The sequence below is a fragment of the Balearica regulorum genome, chromosome 2 (genome assembly GCF_011004875.1).
Source record: "Balearica regulorum gibbericeps isolate bBalReg1 chromosome 2, bBalReg1.pri, whole genome shotgun sequence".
NCBI lineage: Eukaryota > Metazoa > Chordata > Aves > Gruiformes > Gruidae > Balearica > Balearica regulorum.
This window is the reverse complement of record NC_046185.1, coordinates 100,788,578-100,811,874: the sequence shown is the minus strand read 5'-3', so window position 1 is coordinate 100,811,874 and position 23,297 is coordinate 100,788,578. Positions and strand designations below refer to the sequence as shown.

Below are 23,297 nucleotides of genomic sequence, written 5' to 3'. Positions count from 1 at the left end.
AGCTAAAGGACAGGTTCTCTTGACATGATCGTGGGCTGGCTTGTGGGCAGCCAGGGTAAATGGAAGCTAAGGAATACTTTATAGGCAGCAAGTTTAGAAAGAGATTTAATTTTTTTTTTAAAGAGGACAACTTGGAAGCTGTGGCTGGTTCTGAACCAGGGCTTAAGCACTGTAACAGGAAGGCATGGGGTTAAAAGGGGCTGACCCAGGTGGAGGATATTCCACATCTAGCCTTGGATTTGAGTCCAATTTCTGTGGTAAGAACCATCTTTAATGTAAAGCTGAAAAGACAGTATGAAGATGAAACAGTGGGAAATAAAAGAAGTCTGGCCAAAATTTTCATTTATATGGGCTATGTAAACCTCTCTCTCAAGCTGTAGTTACTGATCTATTTTTCTTTCTTTGCTTCCCAGAGACAAAAGTAATAACTCCATGCCAAAAAGGCCAATTTTCCCAGCATTTACCAAAACCAGCATGAATTCCTCAATGGCCAATGTCACAGTTGCTTGTCTAAAAATTTAGAGTTTTTTGTATACATTGATGTTGTGGACAGAAAGGGGCCAACTATAAACCCCAGGCCCTAGATAAGTTTGGATCTTTATCCACACTTGATATCTCATTATTGTGATCCAGGTTCCTCTCTTCTTGATGTCTTTCCAAGATTCCCCTGTGTTCATTTTATCCTTGACAGGCTAATGAACATCTTCCGGCACTTGAATCAAAAGGTTTGGAAAGGGAACAGCTGAACATAATCTTCAGATAAATGCAGCATACTATGACCACAGATAAATGGTGTCTCCTATGAAAAGTGAGGCCTGTAGGTCTGAAAAGCTTTCAGTTTAGCTTTCTCCATAGAGAATAATGAAGATGATGTTATCATAGTTGTGATCCTATAGTGCGGTGAGCTGGGCTGTGGAAACTCCCAGGTATATTCATGCAGCTTAGCTACCCAGAGGATTTCGTGGCTTGGGTCAGGAATGCTCTGTCGGGTAGTATCCTGCTAGGGCTTAGTGGCTTAAGCCTTCCCCAAATTAGCCAAAAGAGAAGAAATGAACTGCATATTCCACCCCTGATGCAGTAGAAGTCTACAAACAAATGTATCCATCTCTGCTGGGCCACATTCACATGCACGTGTTGGTTCCTCAGTGCCAGATCCTGCTATGAACTGCAGCTCTGCATGCTGTTAGAAATGGCAGAAAGAGATAGATATCTGTGTCTCTACACACGCACATACATATTTTTTGACCTGCAGCATACAGTGAAGTTTGCTTAATCCATGGGAAACTCACATACCCATATGTGATGTAACATGTATTTTCTCCACAAAATGTAAACCCTAGTTTTACACTGGGCTATATTTGTTACTATATCCTCAAGACCGTTTCTGCTGCATAGCTAGGCAGGTGTGTTTGGTATTTCTGTCCTTTTTTTCTTTTTTTTTTTTTTTTAACTTCTACTGTTCCATTTGGAAAAAAAAAAAGCCAAACCAAGAAAAAAAGCCATCAGAAAGTACATAAATAATTCAGAACACATGCTTTATGTCAACTGTTTCACTGTTACTATTTTATCTCTATAAACAGGGCAGAGGCAAACTCCATCCAAACAAGGAAGGGGAGGAAGATGCATTGCAAAATTATGGCTGGGTCACGTGAGTCAAGAATAAACACACAGATACAGATTTGACTGGAAGGTCCAGCTCAGAAATGTGATGCCTGCATTTTAGTTCTTATGCATTGTGAGTTGCTGGGTGTACGTTCAGTAAGTTGTGTACACTCTGGCTGCATCTGACTTGTTGCATGTGTGCAGTCCCTATTTGTCCATGACTTTGGGTGTCCAGCCTTACAGATGTTCAGAAATCCCAGGCAAATGTGCTGTAATAAGAGACTCCATTGGAGGGTGCTAAACTTCTTGGCATTTCCTAGGAATTCAACCCCTTATAAAATACAAAGTTTGGGTCATTTTTTATAAAGGGGAAGCCCAGTCCAAGTTCCTGAAGTCAGATGGAAGTGCTCCGTTAAATTAAACAAGGAGTTGGGCTGGACCCATAACAGATCACATCTCACATGCAGATGTGGCAGTTTCATTTGCTTTTTCACCTTGTGGTTTGTCTACTGATTGACTGCTGAGAGAATTCCTGAAAGTTGCTTTAATTTTCAGCACACCTTACATGCTACCTATAGTCCACGCCAAAGCCCTAGTCTCTTTATATGGAGATGTTCCCTCACACTCCACTTACTGTGGCTTGACATTGCTGAGAGAGCCTGGTCCTGGTCCTTTGTAGCTGCTTGATTTGTTTTAATAACTTGATGAAATATATTATTGTGTATATCTTATATACTAGAATTAGACCCATCCCTATGTTACTGTGGTGATAATAAAGGTCACCATTACTTGTCTACCACTCATGTTCTGATATGCACTGCAAAGCTAAAGATAGCACAACAAACTAGGTAATATCCTAGGCTGGCATGTCTGCAGTATAGAACACAACAGGCCAGTTCAATCTTTCAAAAGATCCACTCCCAAGAATTACTTAGCAGCCTTTTTTGAAAAAAACTGTATGAAAGACATGCCACAGCATTGCTGTAAATATCCTGTCCCTGTACCTGATTTCTCTGCAGTTAGATTTCCCTGATGTCCAACATAGTTGTCTTGGATGCAAATCTCATTCCCTCCTCAGTCAGCACAGAGGCAATCAGTAACAGCCTCTTATGTACCAGATACATGGGGGACCCTATAACATAGGTGCTTCTGCTATGGTTATGAGGAACCAGAATTCTGGGGGCCTTTCTCGGCTGCATATTTCCCATCTGACCTCAGACAAGTCTGTTAAGCTGTGTTTTGCTACCTCAAAGGGATGCTATGAGGATAATTTCACTGGTGTTTCAGGGGTGTTCAGATACTGCACTGACATGGGCTACATAGGTGAATAGAGAGAGAGAGCAGACATACATTTATTAATCTGGTAAAGGACTGATATTTAACTCAGCAATGCTCCCAAGCAAATGTCAAAGACTATGTTATCAGCATGTCTCTTATCTCTGGAATTTTGGTTTGTGCTGTGCTACTTTAAGTGTTGGTTTGTGATTTGTTTTGCAGCTTCCTGGAAAAGAGAACTTTAAAAACACGAACAGAAAATGCCTGGTAAAAGTTGTAACTGGCTCTGACTGTCCATGCTATGACAGCCAACAAATATCACCTGCTGATGATTTACAAATTCCTGTGAGATGTGGTGTTGAGTCTCAAAGAACTGGAACAAGAGCAACTCATCCAATATGCTTCTCAGGAAACAGTGTAATGTATCCACCCGCTTCATGCTTTCCTAATTTAGGACATGTGCAGTGTGTAATGATGAACTGGCCAACCGGTTATGTTGCTGTAAATCTCATTCTCCACCTTACAAAACACTCTTGATTGACCCCGTATTTCATGAAAGCTCAGCCCAGGGTTTCCAGTCCACCTCTTGGGAGGGAGACAGATCACACTAGCCATTCGCGAATGCTCTTCTCCAGAGAGAAAAATGCAACGTTTTGTTATTTTTATTTCATTGGGCAGCCTTTTCAAGTTCTGTGACCAACTTTTGCTTCCCTTTAAACTGTGACCAGTATTTATTTATCCCTTTTTACACACAATAATTTAATTAAGAAACTTATCAGCAGTGTTGAAATGATCTTTGAACTACACCCCTATCACTGAAGGAAACTTATGAATGCATTATACAAGAAAGATTCTATTATCTAAAAAGCTTTCTACTAAAAGGATTTGGCATCTGAAAAGTAAGACTTTAAATTCTGTGCTAAATTTATAATGTAGAGATGTGAACTTTATTTATAGAGTCTGAAATATGAATCTGACAAGTTCGTCTGGATTGTTTATTAAAAATAAAACCATTTCAAGTTCAAAGGATTTCAGAAGCGAGTTAGATATTTAGGAGTCTGAAGGACAGATTGTGAAGGTACCTGTGTAACAGGTAGAGATTTGATGGTCTAGGCTGCCTGTTCAGTTGGTGGAGAGAGATTGACATGTTCCAGATATGTTCCATTTTCTTAGGTACTTATCTTTGGATGGGAATTTGTTGGCTGATCATCTCAGCAAGGCATTAACAGGGTGTCTGTAGTTAATCATTATCATCATCTGCCAATACCAGTTCTCTTGGCTTCAGATCAAGAGAACATTTCTGAAAGCTACCTGGGATGTAGACACCTTGGACAGAAAGTAACCAGATCCAAAAAAGAGAGTCCCGTCTGTGCAGTTTCACTCAACCCTAGGAATTGAGCTGTTGGCAGTTGTAGGACAGGACAGATTCAACAGGAGCATCTCCTCTCCGCCAGCCGTGTGCTAAGTGAACATCAGCACTAGAGGACCTAGTTCATAAATCCCAAATGGCTTCTGGGGTATGAAGGCTCTAAGATGTTTGGCCCAACATAGTCAAAGCAGTTGTGTTTCTAGGCATGCTCAGCAGAATTAAAGGTGCCTCAGTAAGTGCACTAGAGGAGGACCCAGTGGTTAGGTAAGGGACAGATCACTTATTGCCATCAGGCCCCTCCACGCCATCCAAGTGGCACTGTGGGCACCTAACTGCAAACTTAGATCCAGTCCTTTTTGCTCTGTGGAGTTAAACTGGCAGGTGGAGATAACCAATTAGTTCTATCCAAATGCAGGTCTAGAATCAGGGTCTGATAGCTGGAATTAATGAGCGGCAGATACAAAGCCTGGTTTTCTATGGCTTTGGATCTTGTGACTGAATTATCCTGTGTCTAAGGTGTGAGCTCTATTCCAAGGTTTGGCAGCGGTTGAGAAATTCCTCAAAGTCCTTGCCTCTGGGGATTCTTTGGTTACTAATAAATGTGATAACAGAGTTGTTCTTAGAGGTCTCTCTTGTTAAGAGCACTGCAATTATTTCCTGTATTGCCTTCTTACTTTCACAATATTTGTGGAAATTGATCTATCACCTCTAGTAAGTTGACTTGAAATGTGCCAATAGGTTCAAAAGGCTTTGGTGCAGGGAGAGTAGCTAGATAGATACAGGCTTGACCTCAAGTGCTTTCCTGAGAAAAGTAAAATAAAAAGGGCATAGTGTCTGTCCCATGAAGCTCACTATATCTCTAAAGGATGAGCAAAGCACAAAAGTATGGTATGAGAAGAGTATGGTATATTAAGGACGCATGTCAGACAGACGGGGGAATTCTTTTAGCAACTTGTTAAAACCCCTAGTTAAACTTGCCACTAACTGCACTGCTGACGTCTCTTGACATGAGCTTGCTCAGAGGTATGATGCAGGAATTAATATCCCTGCACTTTCCATTGCCTCATTTGCTTAGTTATGTATTTATACTCCATGTGGGTTCTGTAGGGAAAAGAGAAATAAGATGAGAATACAGATGAAAAGAGAGGACTGCCATTTTTTCCATGAAGAGCAGATTGCAAGAGTGTGGCAGTTTTCCCACACATCTTGAATAGTTTTAGGTTTGGGCTTTTTGAGGAGTTTTTAATTAATTTATTGTTTAAGTAATAGTAATGAGAAGAGCCTCTGCCACACTGATTCTAATAAGGATTGCATGTGCTCTGTGTCTTTCTCATTGTGGCCTGTATCATTTAAATATCTTAACCAACATGTGCTGTGGCAGATTTCACTTATATCTGCTTAAATTAAAGCTTGTCAGTTTAGGCGCTAAGAAGCATGCAAATATTTGAGAGAGATTTGACATTCACTGAAATCATTGCACTAAATATCTGGCATCAATGACATTACTTGAGAAGGGTTAGAAATTCTTGCTGTGTTGGATATTCTGGACATAAAGAGGAAAAACGTACTTCACCTTCTGTGTTCATAATTAAGGTCTCCACCATAATTTCAGCTTGTTTTTCTTCTGTAGCAATATGTGACTGTTCAAGTTCCTCTAAGTTGCTGCTAGGAGAACAAACAGTACCAGTATCTGAGAAGTAGTTGGAGTAATAGCACAATTTAGCTGTAAAAGGAATGGTATTTCCTTATGTTCTCATCCCCTAGAAATGCAAGGGAAGATGGCACTGAGCTGGAAGAGTCTGATGGAACCTTGGATATTTGAACAGCTCCAGCCGCAGGAGATGAAGCTTAATTTCCCATGTGCACGTATTTTTTCTTCTTACGGGTCACTGTAGCAAAATGCCATACTGTGTGTAGTATGTACAGCAGCGTACAGCAAGCAGACCTTTCTGTGCTGGAAACTACTTACTTGTTGACACACTGAAGTCAAACTTGGGTATTAATACAGAGGTATTACACATCTAAGTTTAATCTTAATTGTAATGTAATTGTAGTGGTACTTAATTGGTCATTACAAAAGGGACCAGAACACAAATATTGCAATACCAAGAGAGAGTCCTTGCTACCAAATGCAAAGTTGCTTTCTTTTCTCATACAGGATCAGTGAATATTCAGTGCAGGTAGGATCATAAGATAATTCAGGTTGGAAAACACCTCAGGAGGCATCTAGTCCAATGTCCTGCTCTAAGCAGGATCAGCCATAAGATGAGACCAGGTTGCTCAGGTCTTTATCCCAGTGGGCCTTGAAAACCTCCAAGGAGGCTGCACAATATCTGGGCAACCTGATTGTCCTAAAGGGGAAAAAAAAAATTCCTTATAGCCAGTCTGAACTTCTCTTGTTTCAATTTATGCCTTGTCTTCCTACCATGCAGCACTTTGAAGAGCTTGACTCTGTCTTCTTGACACCCTCCTTGCTTCGCAGCGGGGCGTTCTGCTGAGCACTGAATTCTGGTGACTGAGATGCAAAGAGGAGGCCCAGACAGTGTTCTGACATCTTAGATGGCATAAAGGCAAGTAATAGATGTTAAATACAGCATTTCTTCTTCCAAAGATTGCGTATTGTTCTACTCTCTCAGTCGCATAGCTCCTTTCAAAGTATTTTTTTTTTTGTTCAACCTCAGACTGGTGGGTTTCCTACAGTTCAAAGACTGTGAGAGGTGGGGAGAGAGAACATTTTGTTTGATCTGTGTCAAATCATCTTGTTTGCAATTAGGCACAGGAAAAAACACCACTTCCCACTGAGGCTTTTCACTGTCCCATTTTCCAGTTTATTGCCCATTTCCTTTAGGATCTGACTTCTAGCTGTAATCATCTGTATTTATAACTCAGCTGTATTCCTTCAGAATTTCTTATTTATTGTCAAACTTCATGTAAGCGGTGGTACAAGGCTTGAGCACAGCCTGTTCTGCGTAGTCTCATTGGAGCCATGGGAGAAGAGTCATGAACTTGGGTCCTGGCCCTGCTGCCTGCTCACTCTTGTTTGTGTTAGCTCCAATTATTGTGCCTTGCAACTGATCTACAGCCCACTGTCATGTCCAGGTCACTAGCTTTGAAGTAGCAGTAACCTGCCCCTCCACTAACTAAGCTCAACCTAGGTGAAGGTCAGATCTGTTGTTCAGAGCTATTTATAATTTGAGTGAAGCTGCAAAGAAAATGGTGGGCAGAACACTGGTGGGGTAGCTGGAGTTGACAGAGCTAAGCCAGCTCTTGTAGCACTTGTGCTTTCTTGTAAAGAAATTTTGCTTTGTGTCCGAACTCAGGACAAGTCAAAATGGAGGTGTTATTTGATCCAGCAAAAAACATATAGAGAGGTGGGTTCCTTCACCCTGAAACATGCACCTCTACCTCTTTGACTGCAGTCCTCCATTCTGTGGACTCATCCCTGTGATCCTCTCCCCTTCCTCCAACTCGCCTGGTTTCAGGCCTGAATTAATCCCTGTTGGCAGCCTCCTGTAGCATTGGAGAGCTGAGTGTTTCAGGCCAACTGGTAAATCTTCACTTTCTGGCTAAGAAAACTGACATATAGAAGGATGAAATGACATGGTACTGTCCGCTGTGCTTTGCAGAACTGCTATTTACTGTTGCTTGGACCTGGACCTCTGTTAATCGAAAAGCTTAGGAGAGGCTCAGGAACTTCATACACTCAGGGTTTCTCTGCATTTTGTTCTCACTGATTGTATTCAATTAATTTGTTTCCTCTGAAGAGTTGGACAGGCTTTCTCCAGCTTTGGTGCTGCGCATTAATACTTATGCATAATATGGCTTAAAGTAAAGATGAATTGGTGAGTAGTCTGGAAACCTTGAGGCACATTGCCCTTTTGAGTAATGATTCTCCATATGGAAGGGGGGAGGAAAATACTGCTGTTGGGGCCTCTGTGACCTGTTCATGTGTAAATAATTGTTTAGAAAACATTGATTTGGAATGAAAAGTCAGCTTAGGGGTCTGACAGTTATACAGCAGTCCACAGGGTTAATCTGGGAAGCTTGTGAAGTCAGTCAAAAATCAAACTCTTCCCTGAACAAAACAAATCCATCCCTGGTTAAGTTTGTATTTTGGAAAATAGAAAAACAAAACAGCGTTGATTGCTGTAGGTGGAGAAAAGCATCCTCCAGGCTTGTGACATTTTTAAGACACAGAATCTTGTATATTAGATGGATCAAGCCCAATGCCCTACACAGCATATATATATATATGCACACGAACAGTATCCTTTTGAGTGATGGGTGTGTAAGCTCTGCTAGAGATTCCAGCACATGAAAGACTTTAAAATGGACTCATCTAAGTTTTTATGGCATGCTGTGTAAGACAGCAAAGTGGGCTTGGAGAGTCAGGAAAGGCACCTGGGAAGGCAGAGGTCTCCCAGTAATCTTTATTATCTTGGATATCTCCCTTTCTTAGCTTCTGTTTCCCAGCTGGAAAATGAGGATAATGCCAAGGTCCGACAGACAGTGTTTGTTTTATTTGTTCTCAGTTTATAGGTTAGATTTCTTTTTAAAAAGACATAGTTGGCTCAACAACAGCCCTTGTGAGAGGAAGATGGGTCCTCCTACCCTTTATATCTGTGCAGTAGTGCAAAGGAGGAGGTGGTTTCACAGAAGAGGTAGGGTATGGCAGACGGGGAGGAGCAACCACTCGGTAAGGGGGGCCTCCAGCCCAGTAGGCATGTTGGGAGGTAGCAGAGATAAGCAAGATGCAGACTCACAATCAGGTGTCTTTGGGATGGGAAGAAGAAACTTCATAGGGACCAGAAGGGACTACGCATCACTTGCTGTGGTCCAAATATTGACTGAATTGAATGAAACCAGGCTAGAAGGCAAGGACTTTCCTTGTAAGGATGTAGTGGGAAGGGAAAAATTGATTTATGTTATCCATTTTATGGTGAATGTGTTTGATCTAGTCAGTCCAGTTTACACTGCTTTGAGGAATTAAGGATTCTAATATATATTCTAGTAAAATATGATGAGAGCCTTGCTGAATTCTTCAGAGATTGTAAGAAGTTAGTCCTTGAAGTTATGCTGCTCTCCTCTGCTGATACTGAATACAAGCAAAACCCACCAAGGTTCTGCTTGTCTTGGCTCAAGTGGTAACATCTCCAGCCAATTAAACAAATAAAATTATCTTTTGTTCTTTGATCCCTTTTTGTTCCCATCTGTCCCTTTTTTGTATCCTTTCTGATGCTGAAGTGGAGGCTCTTTGGAGACAGGGCCACCTCTGCTTCTGTGTCTCGAGGTGAGCAGATCACTGCATGGTGCTGCTATGGAATGGTTTCCATCAAATCCAGGTCCCAGTGGAACAAGTAGTTCTCCATAAATAGAGAGGCAACTTTCCAGGCTTTACCCAAAAGAAACACACAAAAGAAAATGTGTGATATATGGTTTTCTTTCTTTTGATCCCTTTTTCTGTGGATAGTGCACGTCAAATGTAACTTGAATGGTCCCAGTGAGATCCAGTTTATTAGCTCTAATAATTTATATGTCTTACAGACATAAACCTTCCTTTTTGCCCATTCCTGCAAAGTCACTATGCTAAATTCCCCAAATATAGTCTGAGCCTACATAGATGTCGAGACCCAATAACCGGAAGATGTTGTTTAATTCGGTGAGAATTCTGGAAGTATCTTATCACCCAAAGTCAACTATTAATTTTAAGTAATAATATTCATTCTTATTAGTTATGGCTATAGAATTATGTTGGACCCTCTCCATTTTTTCATGTTTTAGGCAATGCTCCATGACACTTTGACCAACATTTGGAAAAATGGCCTGTATGTCTTTTTCTCAGAGCAAATTAATTTTTATGGAATGGAAGTGGAGGGTAGAACTGAATAAGCTAGTTGCAATGGAAATAGTCTTTCAAAACATTGGAAAAGCTAGACACTCGCAATAACATGTGGTCTAATTTCCTGAACCTGTGAGAAAGGACATGAATTATTATATAGCTTACTGCTGAACATATGCTTGCTTCCTCATGTATGTAGAAGGCAAGGGTAGAATATGTGCATGAGTCAGGTCCAGAATTTCTCATTCTGTTTCTTACAAGTTCAAAACCAAAGCAGACACTGTGAATGAAAAAAGGCATGCCAAGAAGTGAGCCAGAGCAGCTTAAGAGTAGTCTAGATGCTTCTAAACTGGACTGGACAAGAAGAAAAGTAACTTCTGCTAACAGATACCTTTCTAATTTGTCAATAGCTTTTATTTTCTTTTAAAAAATCTTGTCAGAAGCTTTGGAGTTACATTTTTTCAGTGTGTACCAAAATGATCAATGTTATAATTTTGTGTAAGAACCATACTCATCCTCTGCTCCTCTGACACAGCAGCCTTTCTCCACCATTCCTGCACTGTTTTCACATTTCCAAAAAAGTTTACTGAAGCTTGAAGTATGGATGGGGACAAAGAAAGTGCTGTGGGGTTTTTTGGTTTTGTTTTTTAAGAAAGAAACATATCCCTGACTTTAAAACTCAGAAAGAATCTTGGCTCCTTTGAGGCAGCATCAGGGTTGGATCCTGCAAACATAGGTTTGGTTGCCATCTAGGGAATGCAATGCATTCACAATTCATATTCAGTTTATTGCCTTTACATGAAAGGATTCTGGATTTTTGAGCCTGATGGTGGGGTGAAATTGAATACAAGATTGTGTAGCACTTTATAGAACTTTTCTTTTATTAGCAGTTCTATAATCACATTAAGTTAGACTGAAAATTTGAACTAGTTCTTACCCTTGAGGCCCAGGCTCTAATAATGGTAAAAATCTGTGAAATAGGATAAATACAATTCAATAATTATATTGATAAATAAAATGAAAATCAACTAATTGTGTCATTCAGTCCGTTGCCTGCCTCCGTTGTTGCTGTCTTTCTGCATCAGCGACTGCTAAACTTTTTCTGTCACACTTCAATAAATTTAATTGTGCAGAATAAATGAGCTAATTTTTGAAGTCACAGGCTCTGTTTGCAAGATAAGGATGGTGATTTATTGACCTCCTCTAACTCTGTAAGAGTGTCACCCTCCTTTTTACTGACAACCATAAGAAGGGGTTTTGTCCCTCTTCACCCAGCGGCTTCCTAAATCCTACTTTGTATATTTACCTTCCCATCTCATTTTCTTGAAGTCACATAATACACCACAATAGACTAAAGATCCCTGCTTCAGTTGGTGGTAATACAGACTATTCCAAATGGTTAGCAAAGCTGTGGGGTTTTTATCTTTCTTTTTAATGCTATTTTCTTCTGATGATCATTTCATGCTCTGGATTTTGGAGGGGTGGCTGCTAAGTATAAGTACAAGAAATGTGGCATAGATTAATACCTGTTTTCTCTGGAACCTCTGGTCTAATCTCATTCATGAATCATGAGCTCATCCACCCTACTAGGATGCACAGTTATTTCAGTGCTCATTCACGTTGATAGTTTGACCATGAACACAGGAAAATGGAAGATATTGGGCATTGGACACGCCTCATGAAAAAAAATTGCCTGCTTTTTAAACTTTTGTTTCTGTTTCTTGGTTGTTGTGTTTGGATGCTGAGAAGACGAGGAGAAGATACTGGCTATCTTGTCTGTTATATTACTGGTGCAATTTTGACAGCAATGAGTTTGTTAAACTGACATAAAATGGTAGGAGTGAATAGGCTGTACCCTTTCTTCCCCACCTCTTTGATTTACTTTGAGAGTCAGGGGTGGTTTTTTTAGCAAAATGTCTGTATGACAGCCACAACTACCCTTTTTCTTAAGGCTGGATCTTTTGCTCTATTCTTTAAATTAAAGCCATAAAACAACCTATATGCATATGAAAAGGGATCATCAGATACTGCAGTACAACTCTCTCTCTGTTACAGCAGACAAATCAGTTGTTATGCTGTAGCAATATGATCCCTGAATCAAAAATCTTGGTATTCTGTTGAGTCAATAAAACTCTTTAGACAAAAATCAACACATCAACTATGTCAAAAAATGGTCTCAAAGTTCTACTTCTTTGCCTGTGGCAAATAAATCCAATAAATGAGAAGGATGGGGACACCTTCTACATATTACTAAATGGCTGCCTGCTGAGGCTTATAGGGCATTGCAAACCAAACAGTTTTCCATCTCGATGTACACTATGTTTGCTCTTTACAATGAGATTGAATCTACTCTTCTCTGACTATGATGCTAGGCAACATAGCAAGTCAAATATATATGAAAGCTAGCTAGAAACTTGGCCTCCTAGAAGTGCACAGCAAAGACTTTTATGGAGCCAGGATTTCAGCTGGGCACCTAGAACACAAACTGTGAGAAGCCTGTTTCTCGTGTTTTAGTTGTTATATTGGACCTCTTTCTGTTGTAATTTTCTTCTAAAGAAGACTTATAACCTCCTAAATATCTCCTGTCAGGTGTTGGCTAGGTGAAATGCATCCTAGGGAATTGCAGCTGGAGGAATCACAACATCCCACATGCAGAGCAGTCCAAATTTCTGCCAAACTCTTCACTGTGTCTTCAACTCAAACTGCTTGCACTCTTCGTGACTGATGCTTGTAGCAAAAGGCAGCCCTAACCCAGGAAAGCCTTCTGCATCATGGCTCTGCCTTTCTTCAAAGAAAAACTTATGTCCAATTTAACAGCCTGCCCTGGGAGCTCCACACGAACCTAACACAGCCTTTCCATGAGATGATAATTGCTGTTCCTCCATGTTTTCACTGTGTAGTTGTTGTTTGTGCCTTGGTTGCTGTGGGTTGCTTAATTTAGGCTATCTCAGGAACCTGTCAACCTGCACCTGAGCAATTACATTGATTTTTGGGGAAGTATGAAAGGAAATTAAACCTGAACAAAATTTACCCTTTGGTGAAGAAGCCTTTGGCAACTTTAATAGGATAAAATTCTGCCAGTGTGTAATGTTTTATTGGGCTGTAGTGAAATACTTTAGAGAAAGATTTCCAGTTCATAAAACACTTCTAAAACGTCGATTTACCTTATGTTTTGTGGGCCATTATATTTTTTCTCTTTGCAAACCAAGTTCCAGTTCTGCAGATTCCTTGCACCAAGAACAAGAAGATAAAGTTTGTACTGAAGAGCTGGACCCTGTGGGAGCTGCAAGAGATTTCCGAAAATGCTAAGTCTGATCCAGACCAACATTTCTAAAACAATGACTTCCACTGAAGGAAGGTTGTGTGTTTCCTCTGGAGGAGGAAGTCAGCAAACCTGTACAATAAAAATAATGCTCATTTTCAGTTCAGATTTTTTTTCTTCACCAGACCTTCAATTGTGAGTAGAGGAGTATAACATAATTTCTAATTAATCTGAATTGAACACATTCATCATGCTCTGTAAATCATAATGCAATTCTGCCCTTTTTTACCCTTTTTCATTGGTGCTCTGGTTACGTGGATACAACTGAGAGTAGCTGGTCTGATCTAGAAGTGACTTGGCAAAATGCCACCCACTTGTCAATCCAAATCTGATTTACAGACCAGGTGAAGGGTACAAGGTTGGTGAAATATGCACTCTGTAGGTGAAACTAAAGTTAGGCAAATAAGGGATTTTCATGAAAGAAAGCCTGTCTTCCCTATTGCTGAATGTAGAAGCTGAACTGCCCAGGTGTGGAGATAAATCAGAACTGAGTACAGAGATGAGACTTCATGCTGCCTGGTGGAATTTAGGAATCTTCCTAAAATACCAGGCTTTTGCTTCATTCTTGCTGAAGAAATGGAAGCCAGTCCCATTATTGGGGCAGTGCATGGCCAAGGCCAGGGTTGAGATTTGAGATCTTTTTGTGTTCTTTGATGTTTCAAAACAAAGGTGGCAGTAATAAAACCGTCCAACTGTGTAAAAACAGGGAGCTTGAGGGTGCACTGGAGCCCAAGTGAAAACAAATGTAAAACAATGTCTGGAGACAGGAGCCATTCTCTGTCCATGGCTCACTTGGGTCCCTGTATTGCCAGACCTCTTCCAGTCCCCAGGACAGACCTAATATGACTAGATCAGAGCATCCCCTACTTCACAAAATATGCTTTCTGCAAGACACTTATTTCCAGTTGGAAGTTTTTGGGTTTTTTATGTTGTAGTTTTGAGACTCCCTTGGAATATTTTATATAACATCAGCCACTGTGCAGATTTGTGTATTGTACTGTAATTACTTAAATAGGGGATTTTGTATGCTACAGCCAGTGATTCATGAACTGCAGGGTATCTGCAAAAACAGGCTTTCATTGGGATTATGGGATGTAAAATGCCTGAAGGTTTTTGCCTTTGATAGCAGACCTGCCATTGCATCCACACAGGGTTTGTCTAATAAATTGTATTAGCGCTTTCCAGCATCCTGATAACTTCCCTCCCCCAACTCCTTGCTATTCTGAAGTGTTTTGAAAAAAACCCGGTTCTCTGTGAATTATTGCTGTGGCAATCATTAAAGCGTATGTTCAGCATGGTTGTTGACCATGCAGTATAACAGAGAAGAAAGTTGAAAAAGTTCTTCAGGAAGGGCTTAATATTGTGATATTTGCAATTACATGATTTCTAACTAGAAATAAGGGATTTGTGGAAGGTGTGGGGAAAAGACTACAGCTGGATGTTCTCAATGTCTTCAAGGGGATGTAGTCACTTGTCTTCTATCACTTTAGGGTTATGTTGCTAAATCACCTACCTGCTTTTGGAAATAGTCTCAGCCACTGAAGAAAATGGAGCTGCTGTTTGATTTAAGGCATTGTCTAACTTGGCATGTCAAATTATTTCAAGCCCATGAGGAGGAGGAGGACATTCTGAAGACAGCGTGTTCATGCCTGTGTATGCAACCAATGTGTTAGACTAGGAATCCTTGCAGACGCAGGTAAGTCTAAAGCTTTTTCCTTCTGTGAGATCAAGCAGGAACTAGGCAAGGGGAATCATAAATATATGATAATGAATTGCTGCCTGATAAAAACCCCTAATTCTTCCAGGGGATAGCAGGTTTCTGTCTAGTGAAATTTCCTTGCTCACTTTTCTGGCAGCCCATTTTTACATGTCTGCAGGTTTTATGTCGTAAATACAGAAACAGAGTTGTTTTGTAGTGAGTTTTAATTATAGCAGGCACAGTATTTCAGACATGCCGATTCTTGTTTATATGTTGGGATTCACATGGCTGCATTTTCTTTTCAGGGATTGGGAAAGATCCTTTTCTTAGTCATATTTCTCTCAGATCTAGAGCTGTGCAGATAAAAAACAAAACAAAAAAAAACCTGCTGCTACTAACTCCCTTCCTTCTGAGGTCATCACAGCTCAGGTAAGGAAGTTCAGTTGATAGCAAATACAAGTCAGGGTAAGTAAAATTACAGTGCATGTTTGGTGTCCATGAGATTCTTCACTGGCTTCTATTCCCATACATAAGGGTCAGCAGTGTGCCCAGGTGGCCAAGAAGGCCAACAGCATCCTGGCTTGTATCAGGAATAGTGTGGCCAGCAGGCCTAGGGAAGTGATCGTCCCCCTGTACTTGGCACTGGTGAGGCTGCACCTCGAGTACTGTGTTCAGGTTTGGGCCCCTTGCTACAAGAAGGACATTGAGGTGCTGGAGCCTGTCCAAAGAAGAACAACGCAGCTGGTGAAGGGTCTAGAGAACAGGTCTTACGAGGAGCAGCTGAGGGAACTGGGGTGGTTTAGCCTAGAGAAGAAGGAGGCTGAGGGGAGACCTTATCAGTCTCTACAAGCTACCTGAAAGGAGGTTGTGGCCAGGTGGGTGTTGGTCTCTTCTCCCAAGTAACAAGTGATAGGGGAGGTTTAGATTGGAGATTAGGAAAAATTTCTTCACCGAAAGGGTTGTCAAGCATTGGAACAGGCTGCCCAGGGAATTGGTTGAGTCACCATCCCTGGAGGTATTAAAAAGATGTGTAGATGTGATGATTAGGGACACGGTTTAGTGGTAGACTTGGCAGTGCCAGGTTAACAGTTGGGCTTGGTGATCTTAAAGGTCTTTTCCTACCTAAACAATTCTATGACTCTATGTCAGCCATTAGCAGCAAGAAAATCCAAGGCCTCCCAGTCTCCATCCTTTTGGCTATGCCTGTTCACTTTTGGCTGTGCCTGTTTCAAGCTGCTTAGTGTGCAGCAGGTTGCTTGCTATTTTAAAAACTCACTAAAAATACGAGGGCAGTAAGCAGTGTATAGATGCATATATATTGTGTATATAGAGACAGAGCTGTATGTTCTTGGCTGAAATCCTCAGTTCAGCAGAGGTTCTTTGGGGTTAGGTTCTTTGTAAAGGTTTGTTTTTGTTTTCAAAGCCCAGTGTGCTTCCACTCTTGCTATTCTCAGGTCTGTTTTACAGTGGTTGGCCATGCAAAGCAATGCTCCCAAACACGGCATTGGAGGAGACTCAGCCCAGCAAAGCTGCAGGTAGAGCAGAACTCACTGCTGCTGTTTTCCATATGTTCCTCTCTATGGGGGCCTGACTGGACTTTGACCTGAAGAGGAAGCAGAATGGAAACTTAATGGAGAAGCGAGTCCCACCCACAGGTATATGAAGCAGCCAAACTTTTTTCTTCTTGTTCTCTCTGGTTTTAGTATATGTCTGTCCTGGGAGGTGGGGGGGGGGTGTGTGTGTGTGTGTGTGTGTACAGAGGCAGCACATTCATCCCTTGCTCTGCCTAAGTCCACAAAAACATCTAGTGCTCAGCCTTAATTTGCAACCCTTCAAAAGAACCTTCCCCTATTTCCTCTTCTGGGTATTTTTAGTTTGGGTTTTTTTTCCCCTTCTTTTTGTTTTAAGTTAGTTCACATTGATTAATCATTTTAGAAATGTTTAGGGCTGGGATTGTGAAACCTTTGCTGGCAAGAATTTTTCCCCTGGAGTCAAGGAGACTACTCATTAGCATGACTACTTGCCAGCATGAGGGAGGGATTCACAATCTGGACGTTTGTAGTTTTAAAAATATGTCTCTATTTAGCTGATCTGAGCAGCTGAACAGGGCTGGTTATGGAAATCAGACTAACAGGCTGTCACACTTGGGTGTTTTACTTCAGAATGCATCGATGGTGAAATAATGTATTTTTACGTAACGCACACATTTAAACAGTATTTCAGTCATCTGATCTGTGTCTTCAGTCTTACTTACAAGCATTGTGTGATACCCTTTCAGCATAAACCAAACCAAACCCTTTGTTGTTAAATCCCCTCTCTGTCCCCCTCTTAGCTTACACGCAGTGTAAAAATGTATGTGGGTCAGTATTGACAGGAAAGCTGGTATGGGCAAATCTCTCAGAAGCGGCTAGTGCTTGCAGGATACCTGGTTTTGAGCCTAGTGGGTGGGAGGGGGCAGAAGGTTAGGAGCTGGGTAAGGTGGCATCTGCAGGATATGAAGGTGGCATGGCTGTACCTCTTGTTCTTGCTTGAAAGAAACAAAACTCAGAGGAAAGAAGTCTGGCGCTCTGACAGAATACCCTGTGTTTTATATTACACCGGTTCCCTACTGTGAGTCAGTCACTCCCCCTTTCTTTCTGAGGACAAGTGGAACAATTCTGCCTCTGCTCTGTATGGCTAACAGCAGCAGTGACCTTCAGGCTCATCCCAGTGGGATCATGCCAGTATGGGATCATCCCAGTGAAAATTCAAAACAACGCTTTCTCTTTCCCCCCACGCTCCTCCACCCCATTCTGCTGCCTTTACTCCTCTGCACGCAGCATGGCCATCCAGCCTGGGTGCGGGGCTGCTGGAGCACAGAGTTCCCTCTTCTGTCTGCATCTCCCTCCACCTTGCACAAAGCTGACAGGGGGATTTTTTCACCTCCTCACTTTCCTTTTTCCTCTTTGATTAACTTTGGACCAGATGGCCGGTCCCCAATCTCTCAGCATGCATTTGACTGACAGGAGCTTTTGATAAACCTCATAAGAATGAAGTCATCTTCAGGTCACCTCCTCTGCCTGGCCTTTAACATCCCGCACATACCACCATTATCTGCTGAATAGGAGACAAAGGAAATTAGCTCCAATTCCCTATCATCCCCATTATTTCCACACTGATTTAAACAATGAGGCAATGAGATGCCCTTCACTTCCCTTGGAAAGGTACAAATGTCAGCTGTTAAGAAATGCAAACAAGAGGGTTCCCATGTTAATGGATGGGCTTCTTTGTAAAGCCATGAAGTGGTAAAGTGGATTTATTCACCGCCTGCCTGGAAAATGCTTAACACACTTCTAAACAAATTCTTTAACCACTTTTATTTTATACACAGTGCTGAGCGCTTGAGAAGCCTCATTGTTTTGGTCTGTATATATATAATAAGGTGATGTACCAGTCTCTTGTTTTTTCCATATGCAGTTATCAGAGCTTCGTTTGAGACAGTCCCGAACCAAAATCTTGGAATCAGAATTCCTTGATATACAAAAAGGTTTAGCTGTGTATGTATCCAAGTACTGAGATGTAGGAAACTACCTCCAATTTCAAGTGAGGAAAGAAATTTGGATACTCTGGACAGAGGACACAAGAACGTGAATCAGAACAGAACCTCTCCAGAGATTTGTAAGTAGTTACCTCACATCTACGTGGCTATTAACCTTTTATCTGTGAAGAGAAATAACAATACACCATAAGAAGTGTTGCCTCATGGGTATTTTAAGGCAGGCTTGCTAGAAAATAGCTTTAAAAAGATTTATTTTGATGAGATTTCTTTCCCAAGATTGTGGTCTTCCACTTGAGTTGATTTGACTGACAGTTAATTCTGTGTTTTTGGCAACTGAAAGTATCTGAATGTTTGGGCGCTTGCATGAAACCATTCTCCAGATCACTGGCACACCCACATACATTGCAGGAGATTAAAACAGCAATGATCTCCAAATTAACTCTTGGGAAAACTGGTCCATAAACTGTGCTTTACATTAGAATATAACTTTGCTTTTCATCTTTGCTACTAGTCTCTCCTTAGTAAAGCAGTCAGGATCTTGCCTCTGAAATAAGGCTTACTGCAGACTCATCTCCTGATGTACAGTGGAAGAGCACCACACAAGAATGTATCTATTCCACAGAGCAAGGATCATGCTGAGAGCTAGAAACTGTGAGCTGTATTCCCGTTGCCTGCTATGAAACATGGGAGCAATGACAGCGTGTCAGGTCAAGAGACTGGTGAGCAATTCTGACCACCTGTTATGCCAAATTGCTAGACCTTGGCTTCCTGTGCAGTCAGTGGGGGAAAAAAAAAAGTCATCTTGGTACCTAAGTTAAGCACTTAGAGAAGGTAGTCCTGCCTACTTGATGCATTGTGACTGCTGCTCACAGAAGGAATCTGAATCACTCCTTGCTTATTGACCTTAGATGCCATTGTAGCAGGGGTTTCTAAGTTAGGCTCTTATGTTGGGCAGCTTGAACATGGCACGGAAAGTGAAGGCCTTTCTGTTGTTTTAAAGTCCTATGTAGTGTTTGCCACATACCTCTAGTCACTGATAAAGGCTGGTCTCTTTCTTTACAGTGTTATCACAGGTACCTGCACTTCACCAGTGGCAGAGAGAATTCTGATGTTGATCTAGGCAGGTTTATGCTTCTGGGCACAGCCTGGCTAGCCTCCACCATGAACTCTGTGTCTAGAGAGTGGTGGCAGAACTGGAGTGTAAGAGTACATCTCGGTTTTAAGTAAAAACCCTCTCCATATGAATTAAAAAAATTCTCTTACTGCTGGAGGAGGACATTAATATGGAAGTCAGGTAGCACCTTTCTTTTTTTGCTTTGGGAGTCTTTTTTTATGGCTTCCCTTACTAGTATAAGAAAATCCATATTGTGGCACTGTAGTAAAGGATTCCTATTCAAAGCTGGGCATATAAACTCCATGTAAGTCCACTAGTTGAGAGAGGGCTTGAGAAAAGTAAGTTAAGCTTAGTTAATGAAAGTGTTCATTCTTCAACCATTCCTGCAAAAATCAAAAGAAGTATTTTGCTTCTTTCGTCTTTCCAGCTGAAAAGCTTCCAGTGTGGCCTGCACCATTAAAGGACTCCAGCTGTTTTGCAATTATACCTTGTTCCTCTTTCCTCTACATTCCATCTTATAGTGGTGAATCTTCAAACACCACAATTTTGTTGGTGCTGACAATAAAAGGACAGTCTTCTGACAGCTCTGGAGAACCTGTAATTCATGTTATTTCTTGAAATATTTGACTAGCTAACACAAAAGGCCAGATGCTTGCTTCTGTTTATCAAGTCTCCCCTTTTCCATGCTGGTGTTTCTATCTTGATAATGACTTTGTCACCAAGCTGCCTTTTTTCTGACCCCTTGACATCAAGCTGGTCAACTCACTGAAGATGAGCCCTAGGCTTAGCTGGCTAGAACATGGCTTAGTCTTGGGATTTACAGAAACAGATGGCTTCTGCCCCTGTGATCAGCAGCTTCTGTAGTATTTTTAAGACATCTGAAGGCACCTTTGCACTGGTAAAAGTGGGAAGCTCAACACATTTCCATGCATCCTGCTGCATGCTTTCTGATCAAAATCTGGAGGAGGAATTGAGCTTCTGGCAGCAGTTATGAGTTTGGCAGCCACAAAGCTTCTTTTAAGGACCCTGCTGTGTCAGGGTGCAGATCAAGGTGCAAAAACATTCCTCTGAAGAGCTTATTTTCCTTAGATAGCGAAGAGTGAGTTGCATGGAGCTAACCTGTGGCAGGGATCGAAAGCTATCTGGAGTACTAAGTATTTTTTTTAAGCACAATTCTCTCCCACAATTTGTTTTTCACATACAGCCTGTCACTACTTGAGGTGTTTGGCTGTCCATCTCTGCAGATAAATGGACACACCAAGAAAATGGGTAGATACACTGGCACCAACACAGTTTGACTTAGATCACTTTACAGTAGATGCTCAAGTCAGTCTGAAGAAGGAAGAGCATGGCAAAAACTCTAATCTCAAGGTTTTGGGGTTTTTTTTCTTTTTAAGCAGTAGTATCAGCTATATGCAATTCAAAGGGAGAGGTTGAGGGTGGGGGCTTATGCTTCCCATTTTGCTTTTAAGAAGGTCACAGTGAAAGCTTGTGATTGAATATTTTGCATGGAACTGCCTGTGACAAAGACAAAGAGAAAGACGAGGGGTTTGTCAGAGTGCTATGAAAAGAGAGTGAGAGAAAGAGAGAGAAAGATCTGTGTTAGATTTTTAAGGTATATTTGAAAGAATGAAATAAAAAAAATGCTTTCAAATCCTCAGGGACTTTCCAATTTATCAAGAAAGACACATTCTTCCTAATGAAAGGTTACTGACCTTCATGAATGTGACAGTTCAATTACAGCCCATTCATATGCAGAGCAGCCGTTGATAAAGGATTTAGGAAATGTGACTAGCATAGCAAAAAAAAAAGGGGGGGGAATGTCTAGAAAATTATTTTTTATTGTGGAGCAAGAAATATAAATAAGATTCAGGCAGGTAGTAGAACCTTTTCTTCTCTGGCCCAGCAACCCATTAGATTTGCTTCAGTGAATACATTGACTTTTTCCTCTTCTTTTTCTACTAATATTTCTGTCTTTTTAATCCTCTGAACTACTAAACCTAACAAATCATAAAGCCCTTGGGGTGCTGAGATGCAGGGTTTCAAACATTTTTTCCCTCTGACTGGCAGAGAAAGCTGGAATGTGTCCTAATGTTATTTTAAGTGCTTGACTAGTATTTAAACTCTTAAATGGATGGAAAGTTAAAGCAACAGCAAATGCACATGCACATACATGTACCCCCTCCTTCCTTTTCCTTCCACCTTTTCCTCCCCCCAGCTTCCCCCCCACACACTGATCTTGGCCTCTCCAAGGCTGTTAATAGCCAAAGCAGATATTGGCTAGACTCTCTGGAGCCAGCCTTCAGCCAATGGAGGGTGACACCTGTGAGCTGATGTTTGTTGAACTCCTCCAGGTGTAGGAAAGATGCTTAAATTGACATAAGGCAGGAGCTGTAAAAACAGGCAAGTATGTCACTCATACATACTGCTCTCTGGAAGATCCCAAGGCCAAGTTGTTGCGAAACAACTAGAAAGAAAGAAAAATGTTTCACTTGCTTTGAAATAATTCCAGATTATCTGTTTATCTATCTGCATGCACACACACCCTCACGGATCTAGGCCTATGCGCACCGTGCACACATGAAGTATACATAGAAAATAACATGAGGCATATGTCCCTACAGACACGTGTACAAACCCAGCTTGTGTTTTAAGGCGATAGCAGGATGAGCAGTTGTGGAGTTAGATGAGGAAAATACTTTGCTTAGTGTAAGCTCTCACAGGTGGTCCCAGATGGAGCAGTTGTGGTGGAAGTTTAGTGCTCACCTGTATTTACGTTAGGTCATGATTATATGGAAGGCATTGTCTTCCACAGAGCAGCAAACAAATTCTTGACTTTGAGCAAGTGCTCAAATCCAAGTGCAATCAGATGGGTGTGAAGAAGTGCTAAAACTGTCTGCGGAAGTCAGAGCCAAAAGACATTTCCTTGACCTCCACTCAGTATCTGTGAAATGGCATGCATGTTTCTGAGAAATAAGAAGCTCAGTTAATTGTCTCTACCTCCACCCAGATACAGGGCTGAAGTTTTCCACACTGTTCAGGCGGGGACCGAGACTGTGAGATCTGTGTTCTTCCTAGCAGAGCAACTGTGGGGAGAAGAGGCCACTGCAGAATATTTTCTACTTGTTATGGCTGATTACGGTTCTAGGAAACCAGAACCATTCTCAGTACTTCAAGCTGCTGCACTAGATGTCTGTCTTCCCTGCCTAGTTACCTTCTCAGAGTAAATTTCCTAGCTATCCCTAGTGGATATTTTAAGCACCTGGCTTGCTGGGTGCTGAAAATTGTGTACATTCTCAGGAAAGTCCCGAGGGGCCTGTTCTTGAGGTCATGAGGGTTTTCTTATCAGTAATCGCCCATTGGTACTGACTGCTTTGCACTCTCAGCCTCTGTTAGATCATTCAGGTTTAGGTGATCATTGTAGAGGAAAGAACACTTCCTTGTCCTTAGTCTAATTTTAGACCAAGGGCTGGCATGGAACTGGCTTTGGCAGCATTGAGTGATAATGTCTCATAGTGATGTATACAAATAAAGTAATC

General features: G+C 41.3%; 1 long non-coding RNA gene across 1 annotated transcript in view; it reads left to right on the top strand.

Moving 5' to 3' along the window:
- Positions 1–1,592: 1,592 nt before the first annotated feature.
- The window catches only part of LOC142600471 (uncharacterized), a 39,012-nt gene continuing 17,307 nt past the window's right edge, over positions 1,593–23,297 (top strand). The window contains exons 1-8 of the long non-coding RNA XR_012833969.1: positions 1,593–1,735; positions 3,100–3,294; positions 13,309–13,542; positions 14,898–15,103; positions 15,412–15,535; positions 16,574–16,761; positions 18,563–18,763; positions 19,267–19,363. This is a non-coding gene — a long non-coding RNA (uncharacterized LOC142600471). The remainder of the gene's footprint in view (positions 1,736–3,099; positions 3,295–13,308; positions 13,543–14,897; positions 15,104–15,411; positions 15,536–16,573; positions 16,762–18,562; positions 18,764–19,266; positions 19,364–23,297) is intronic.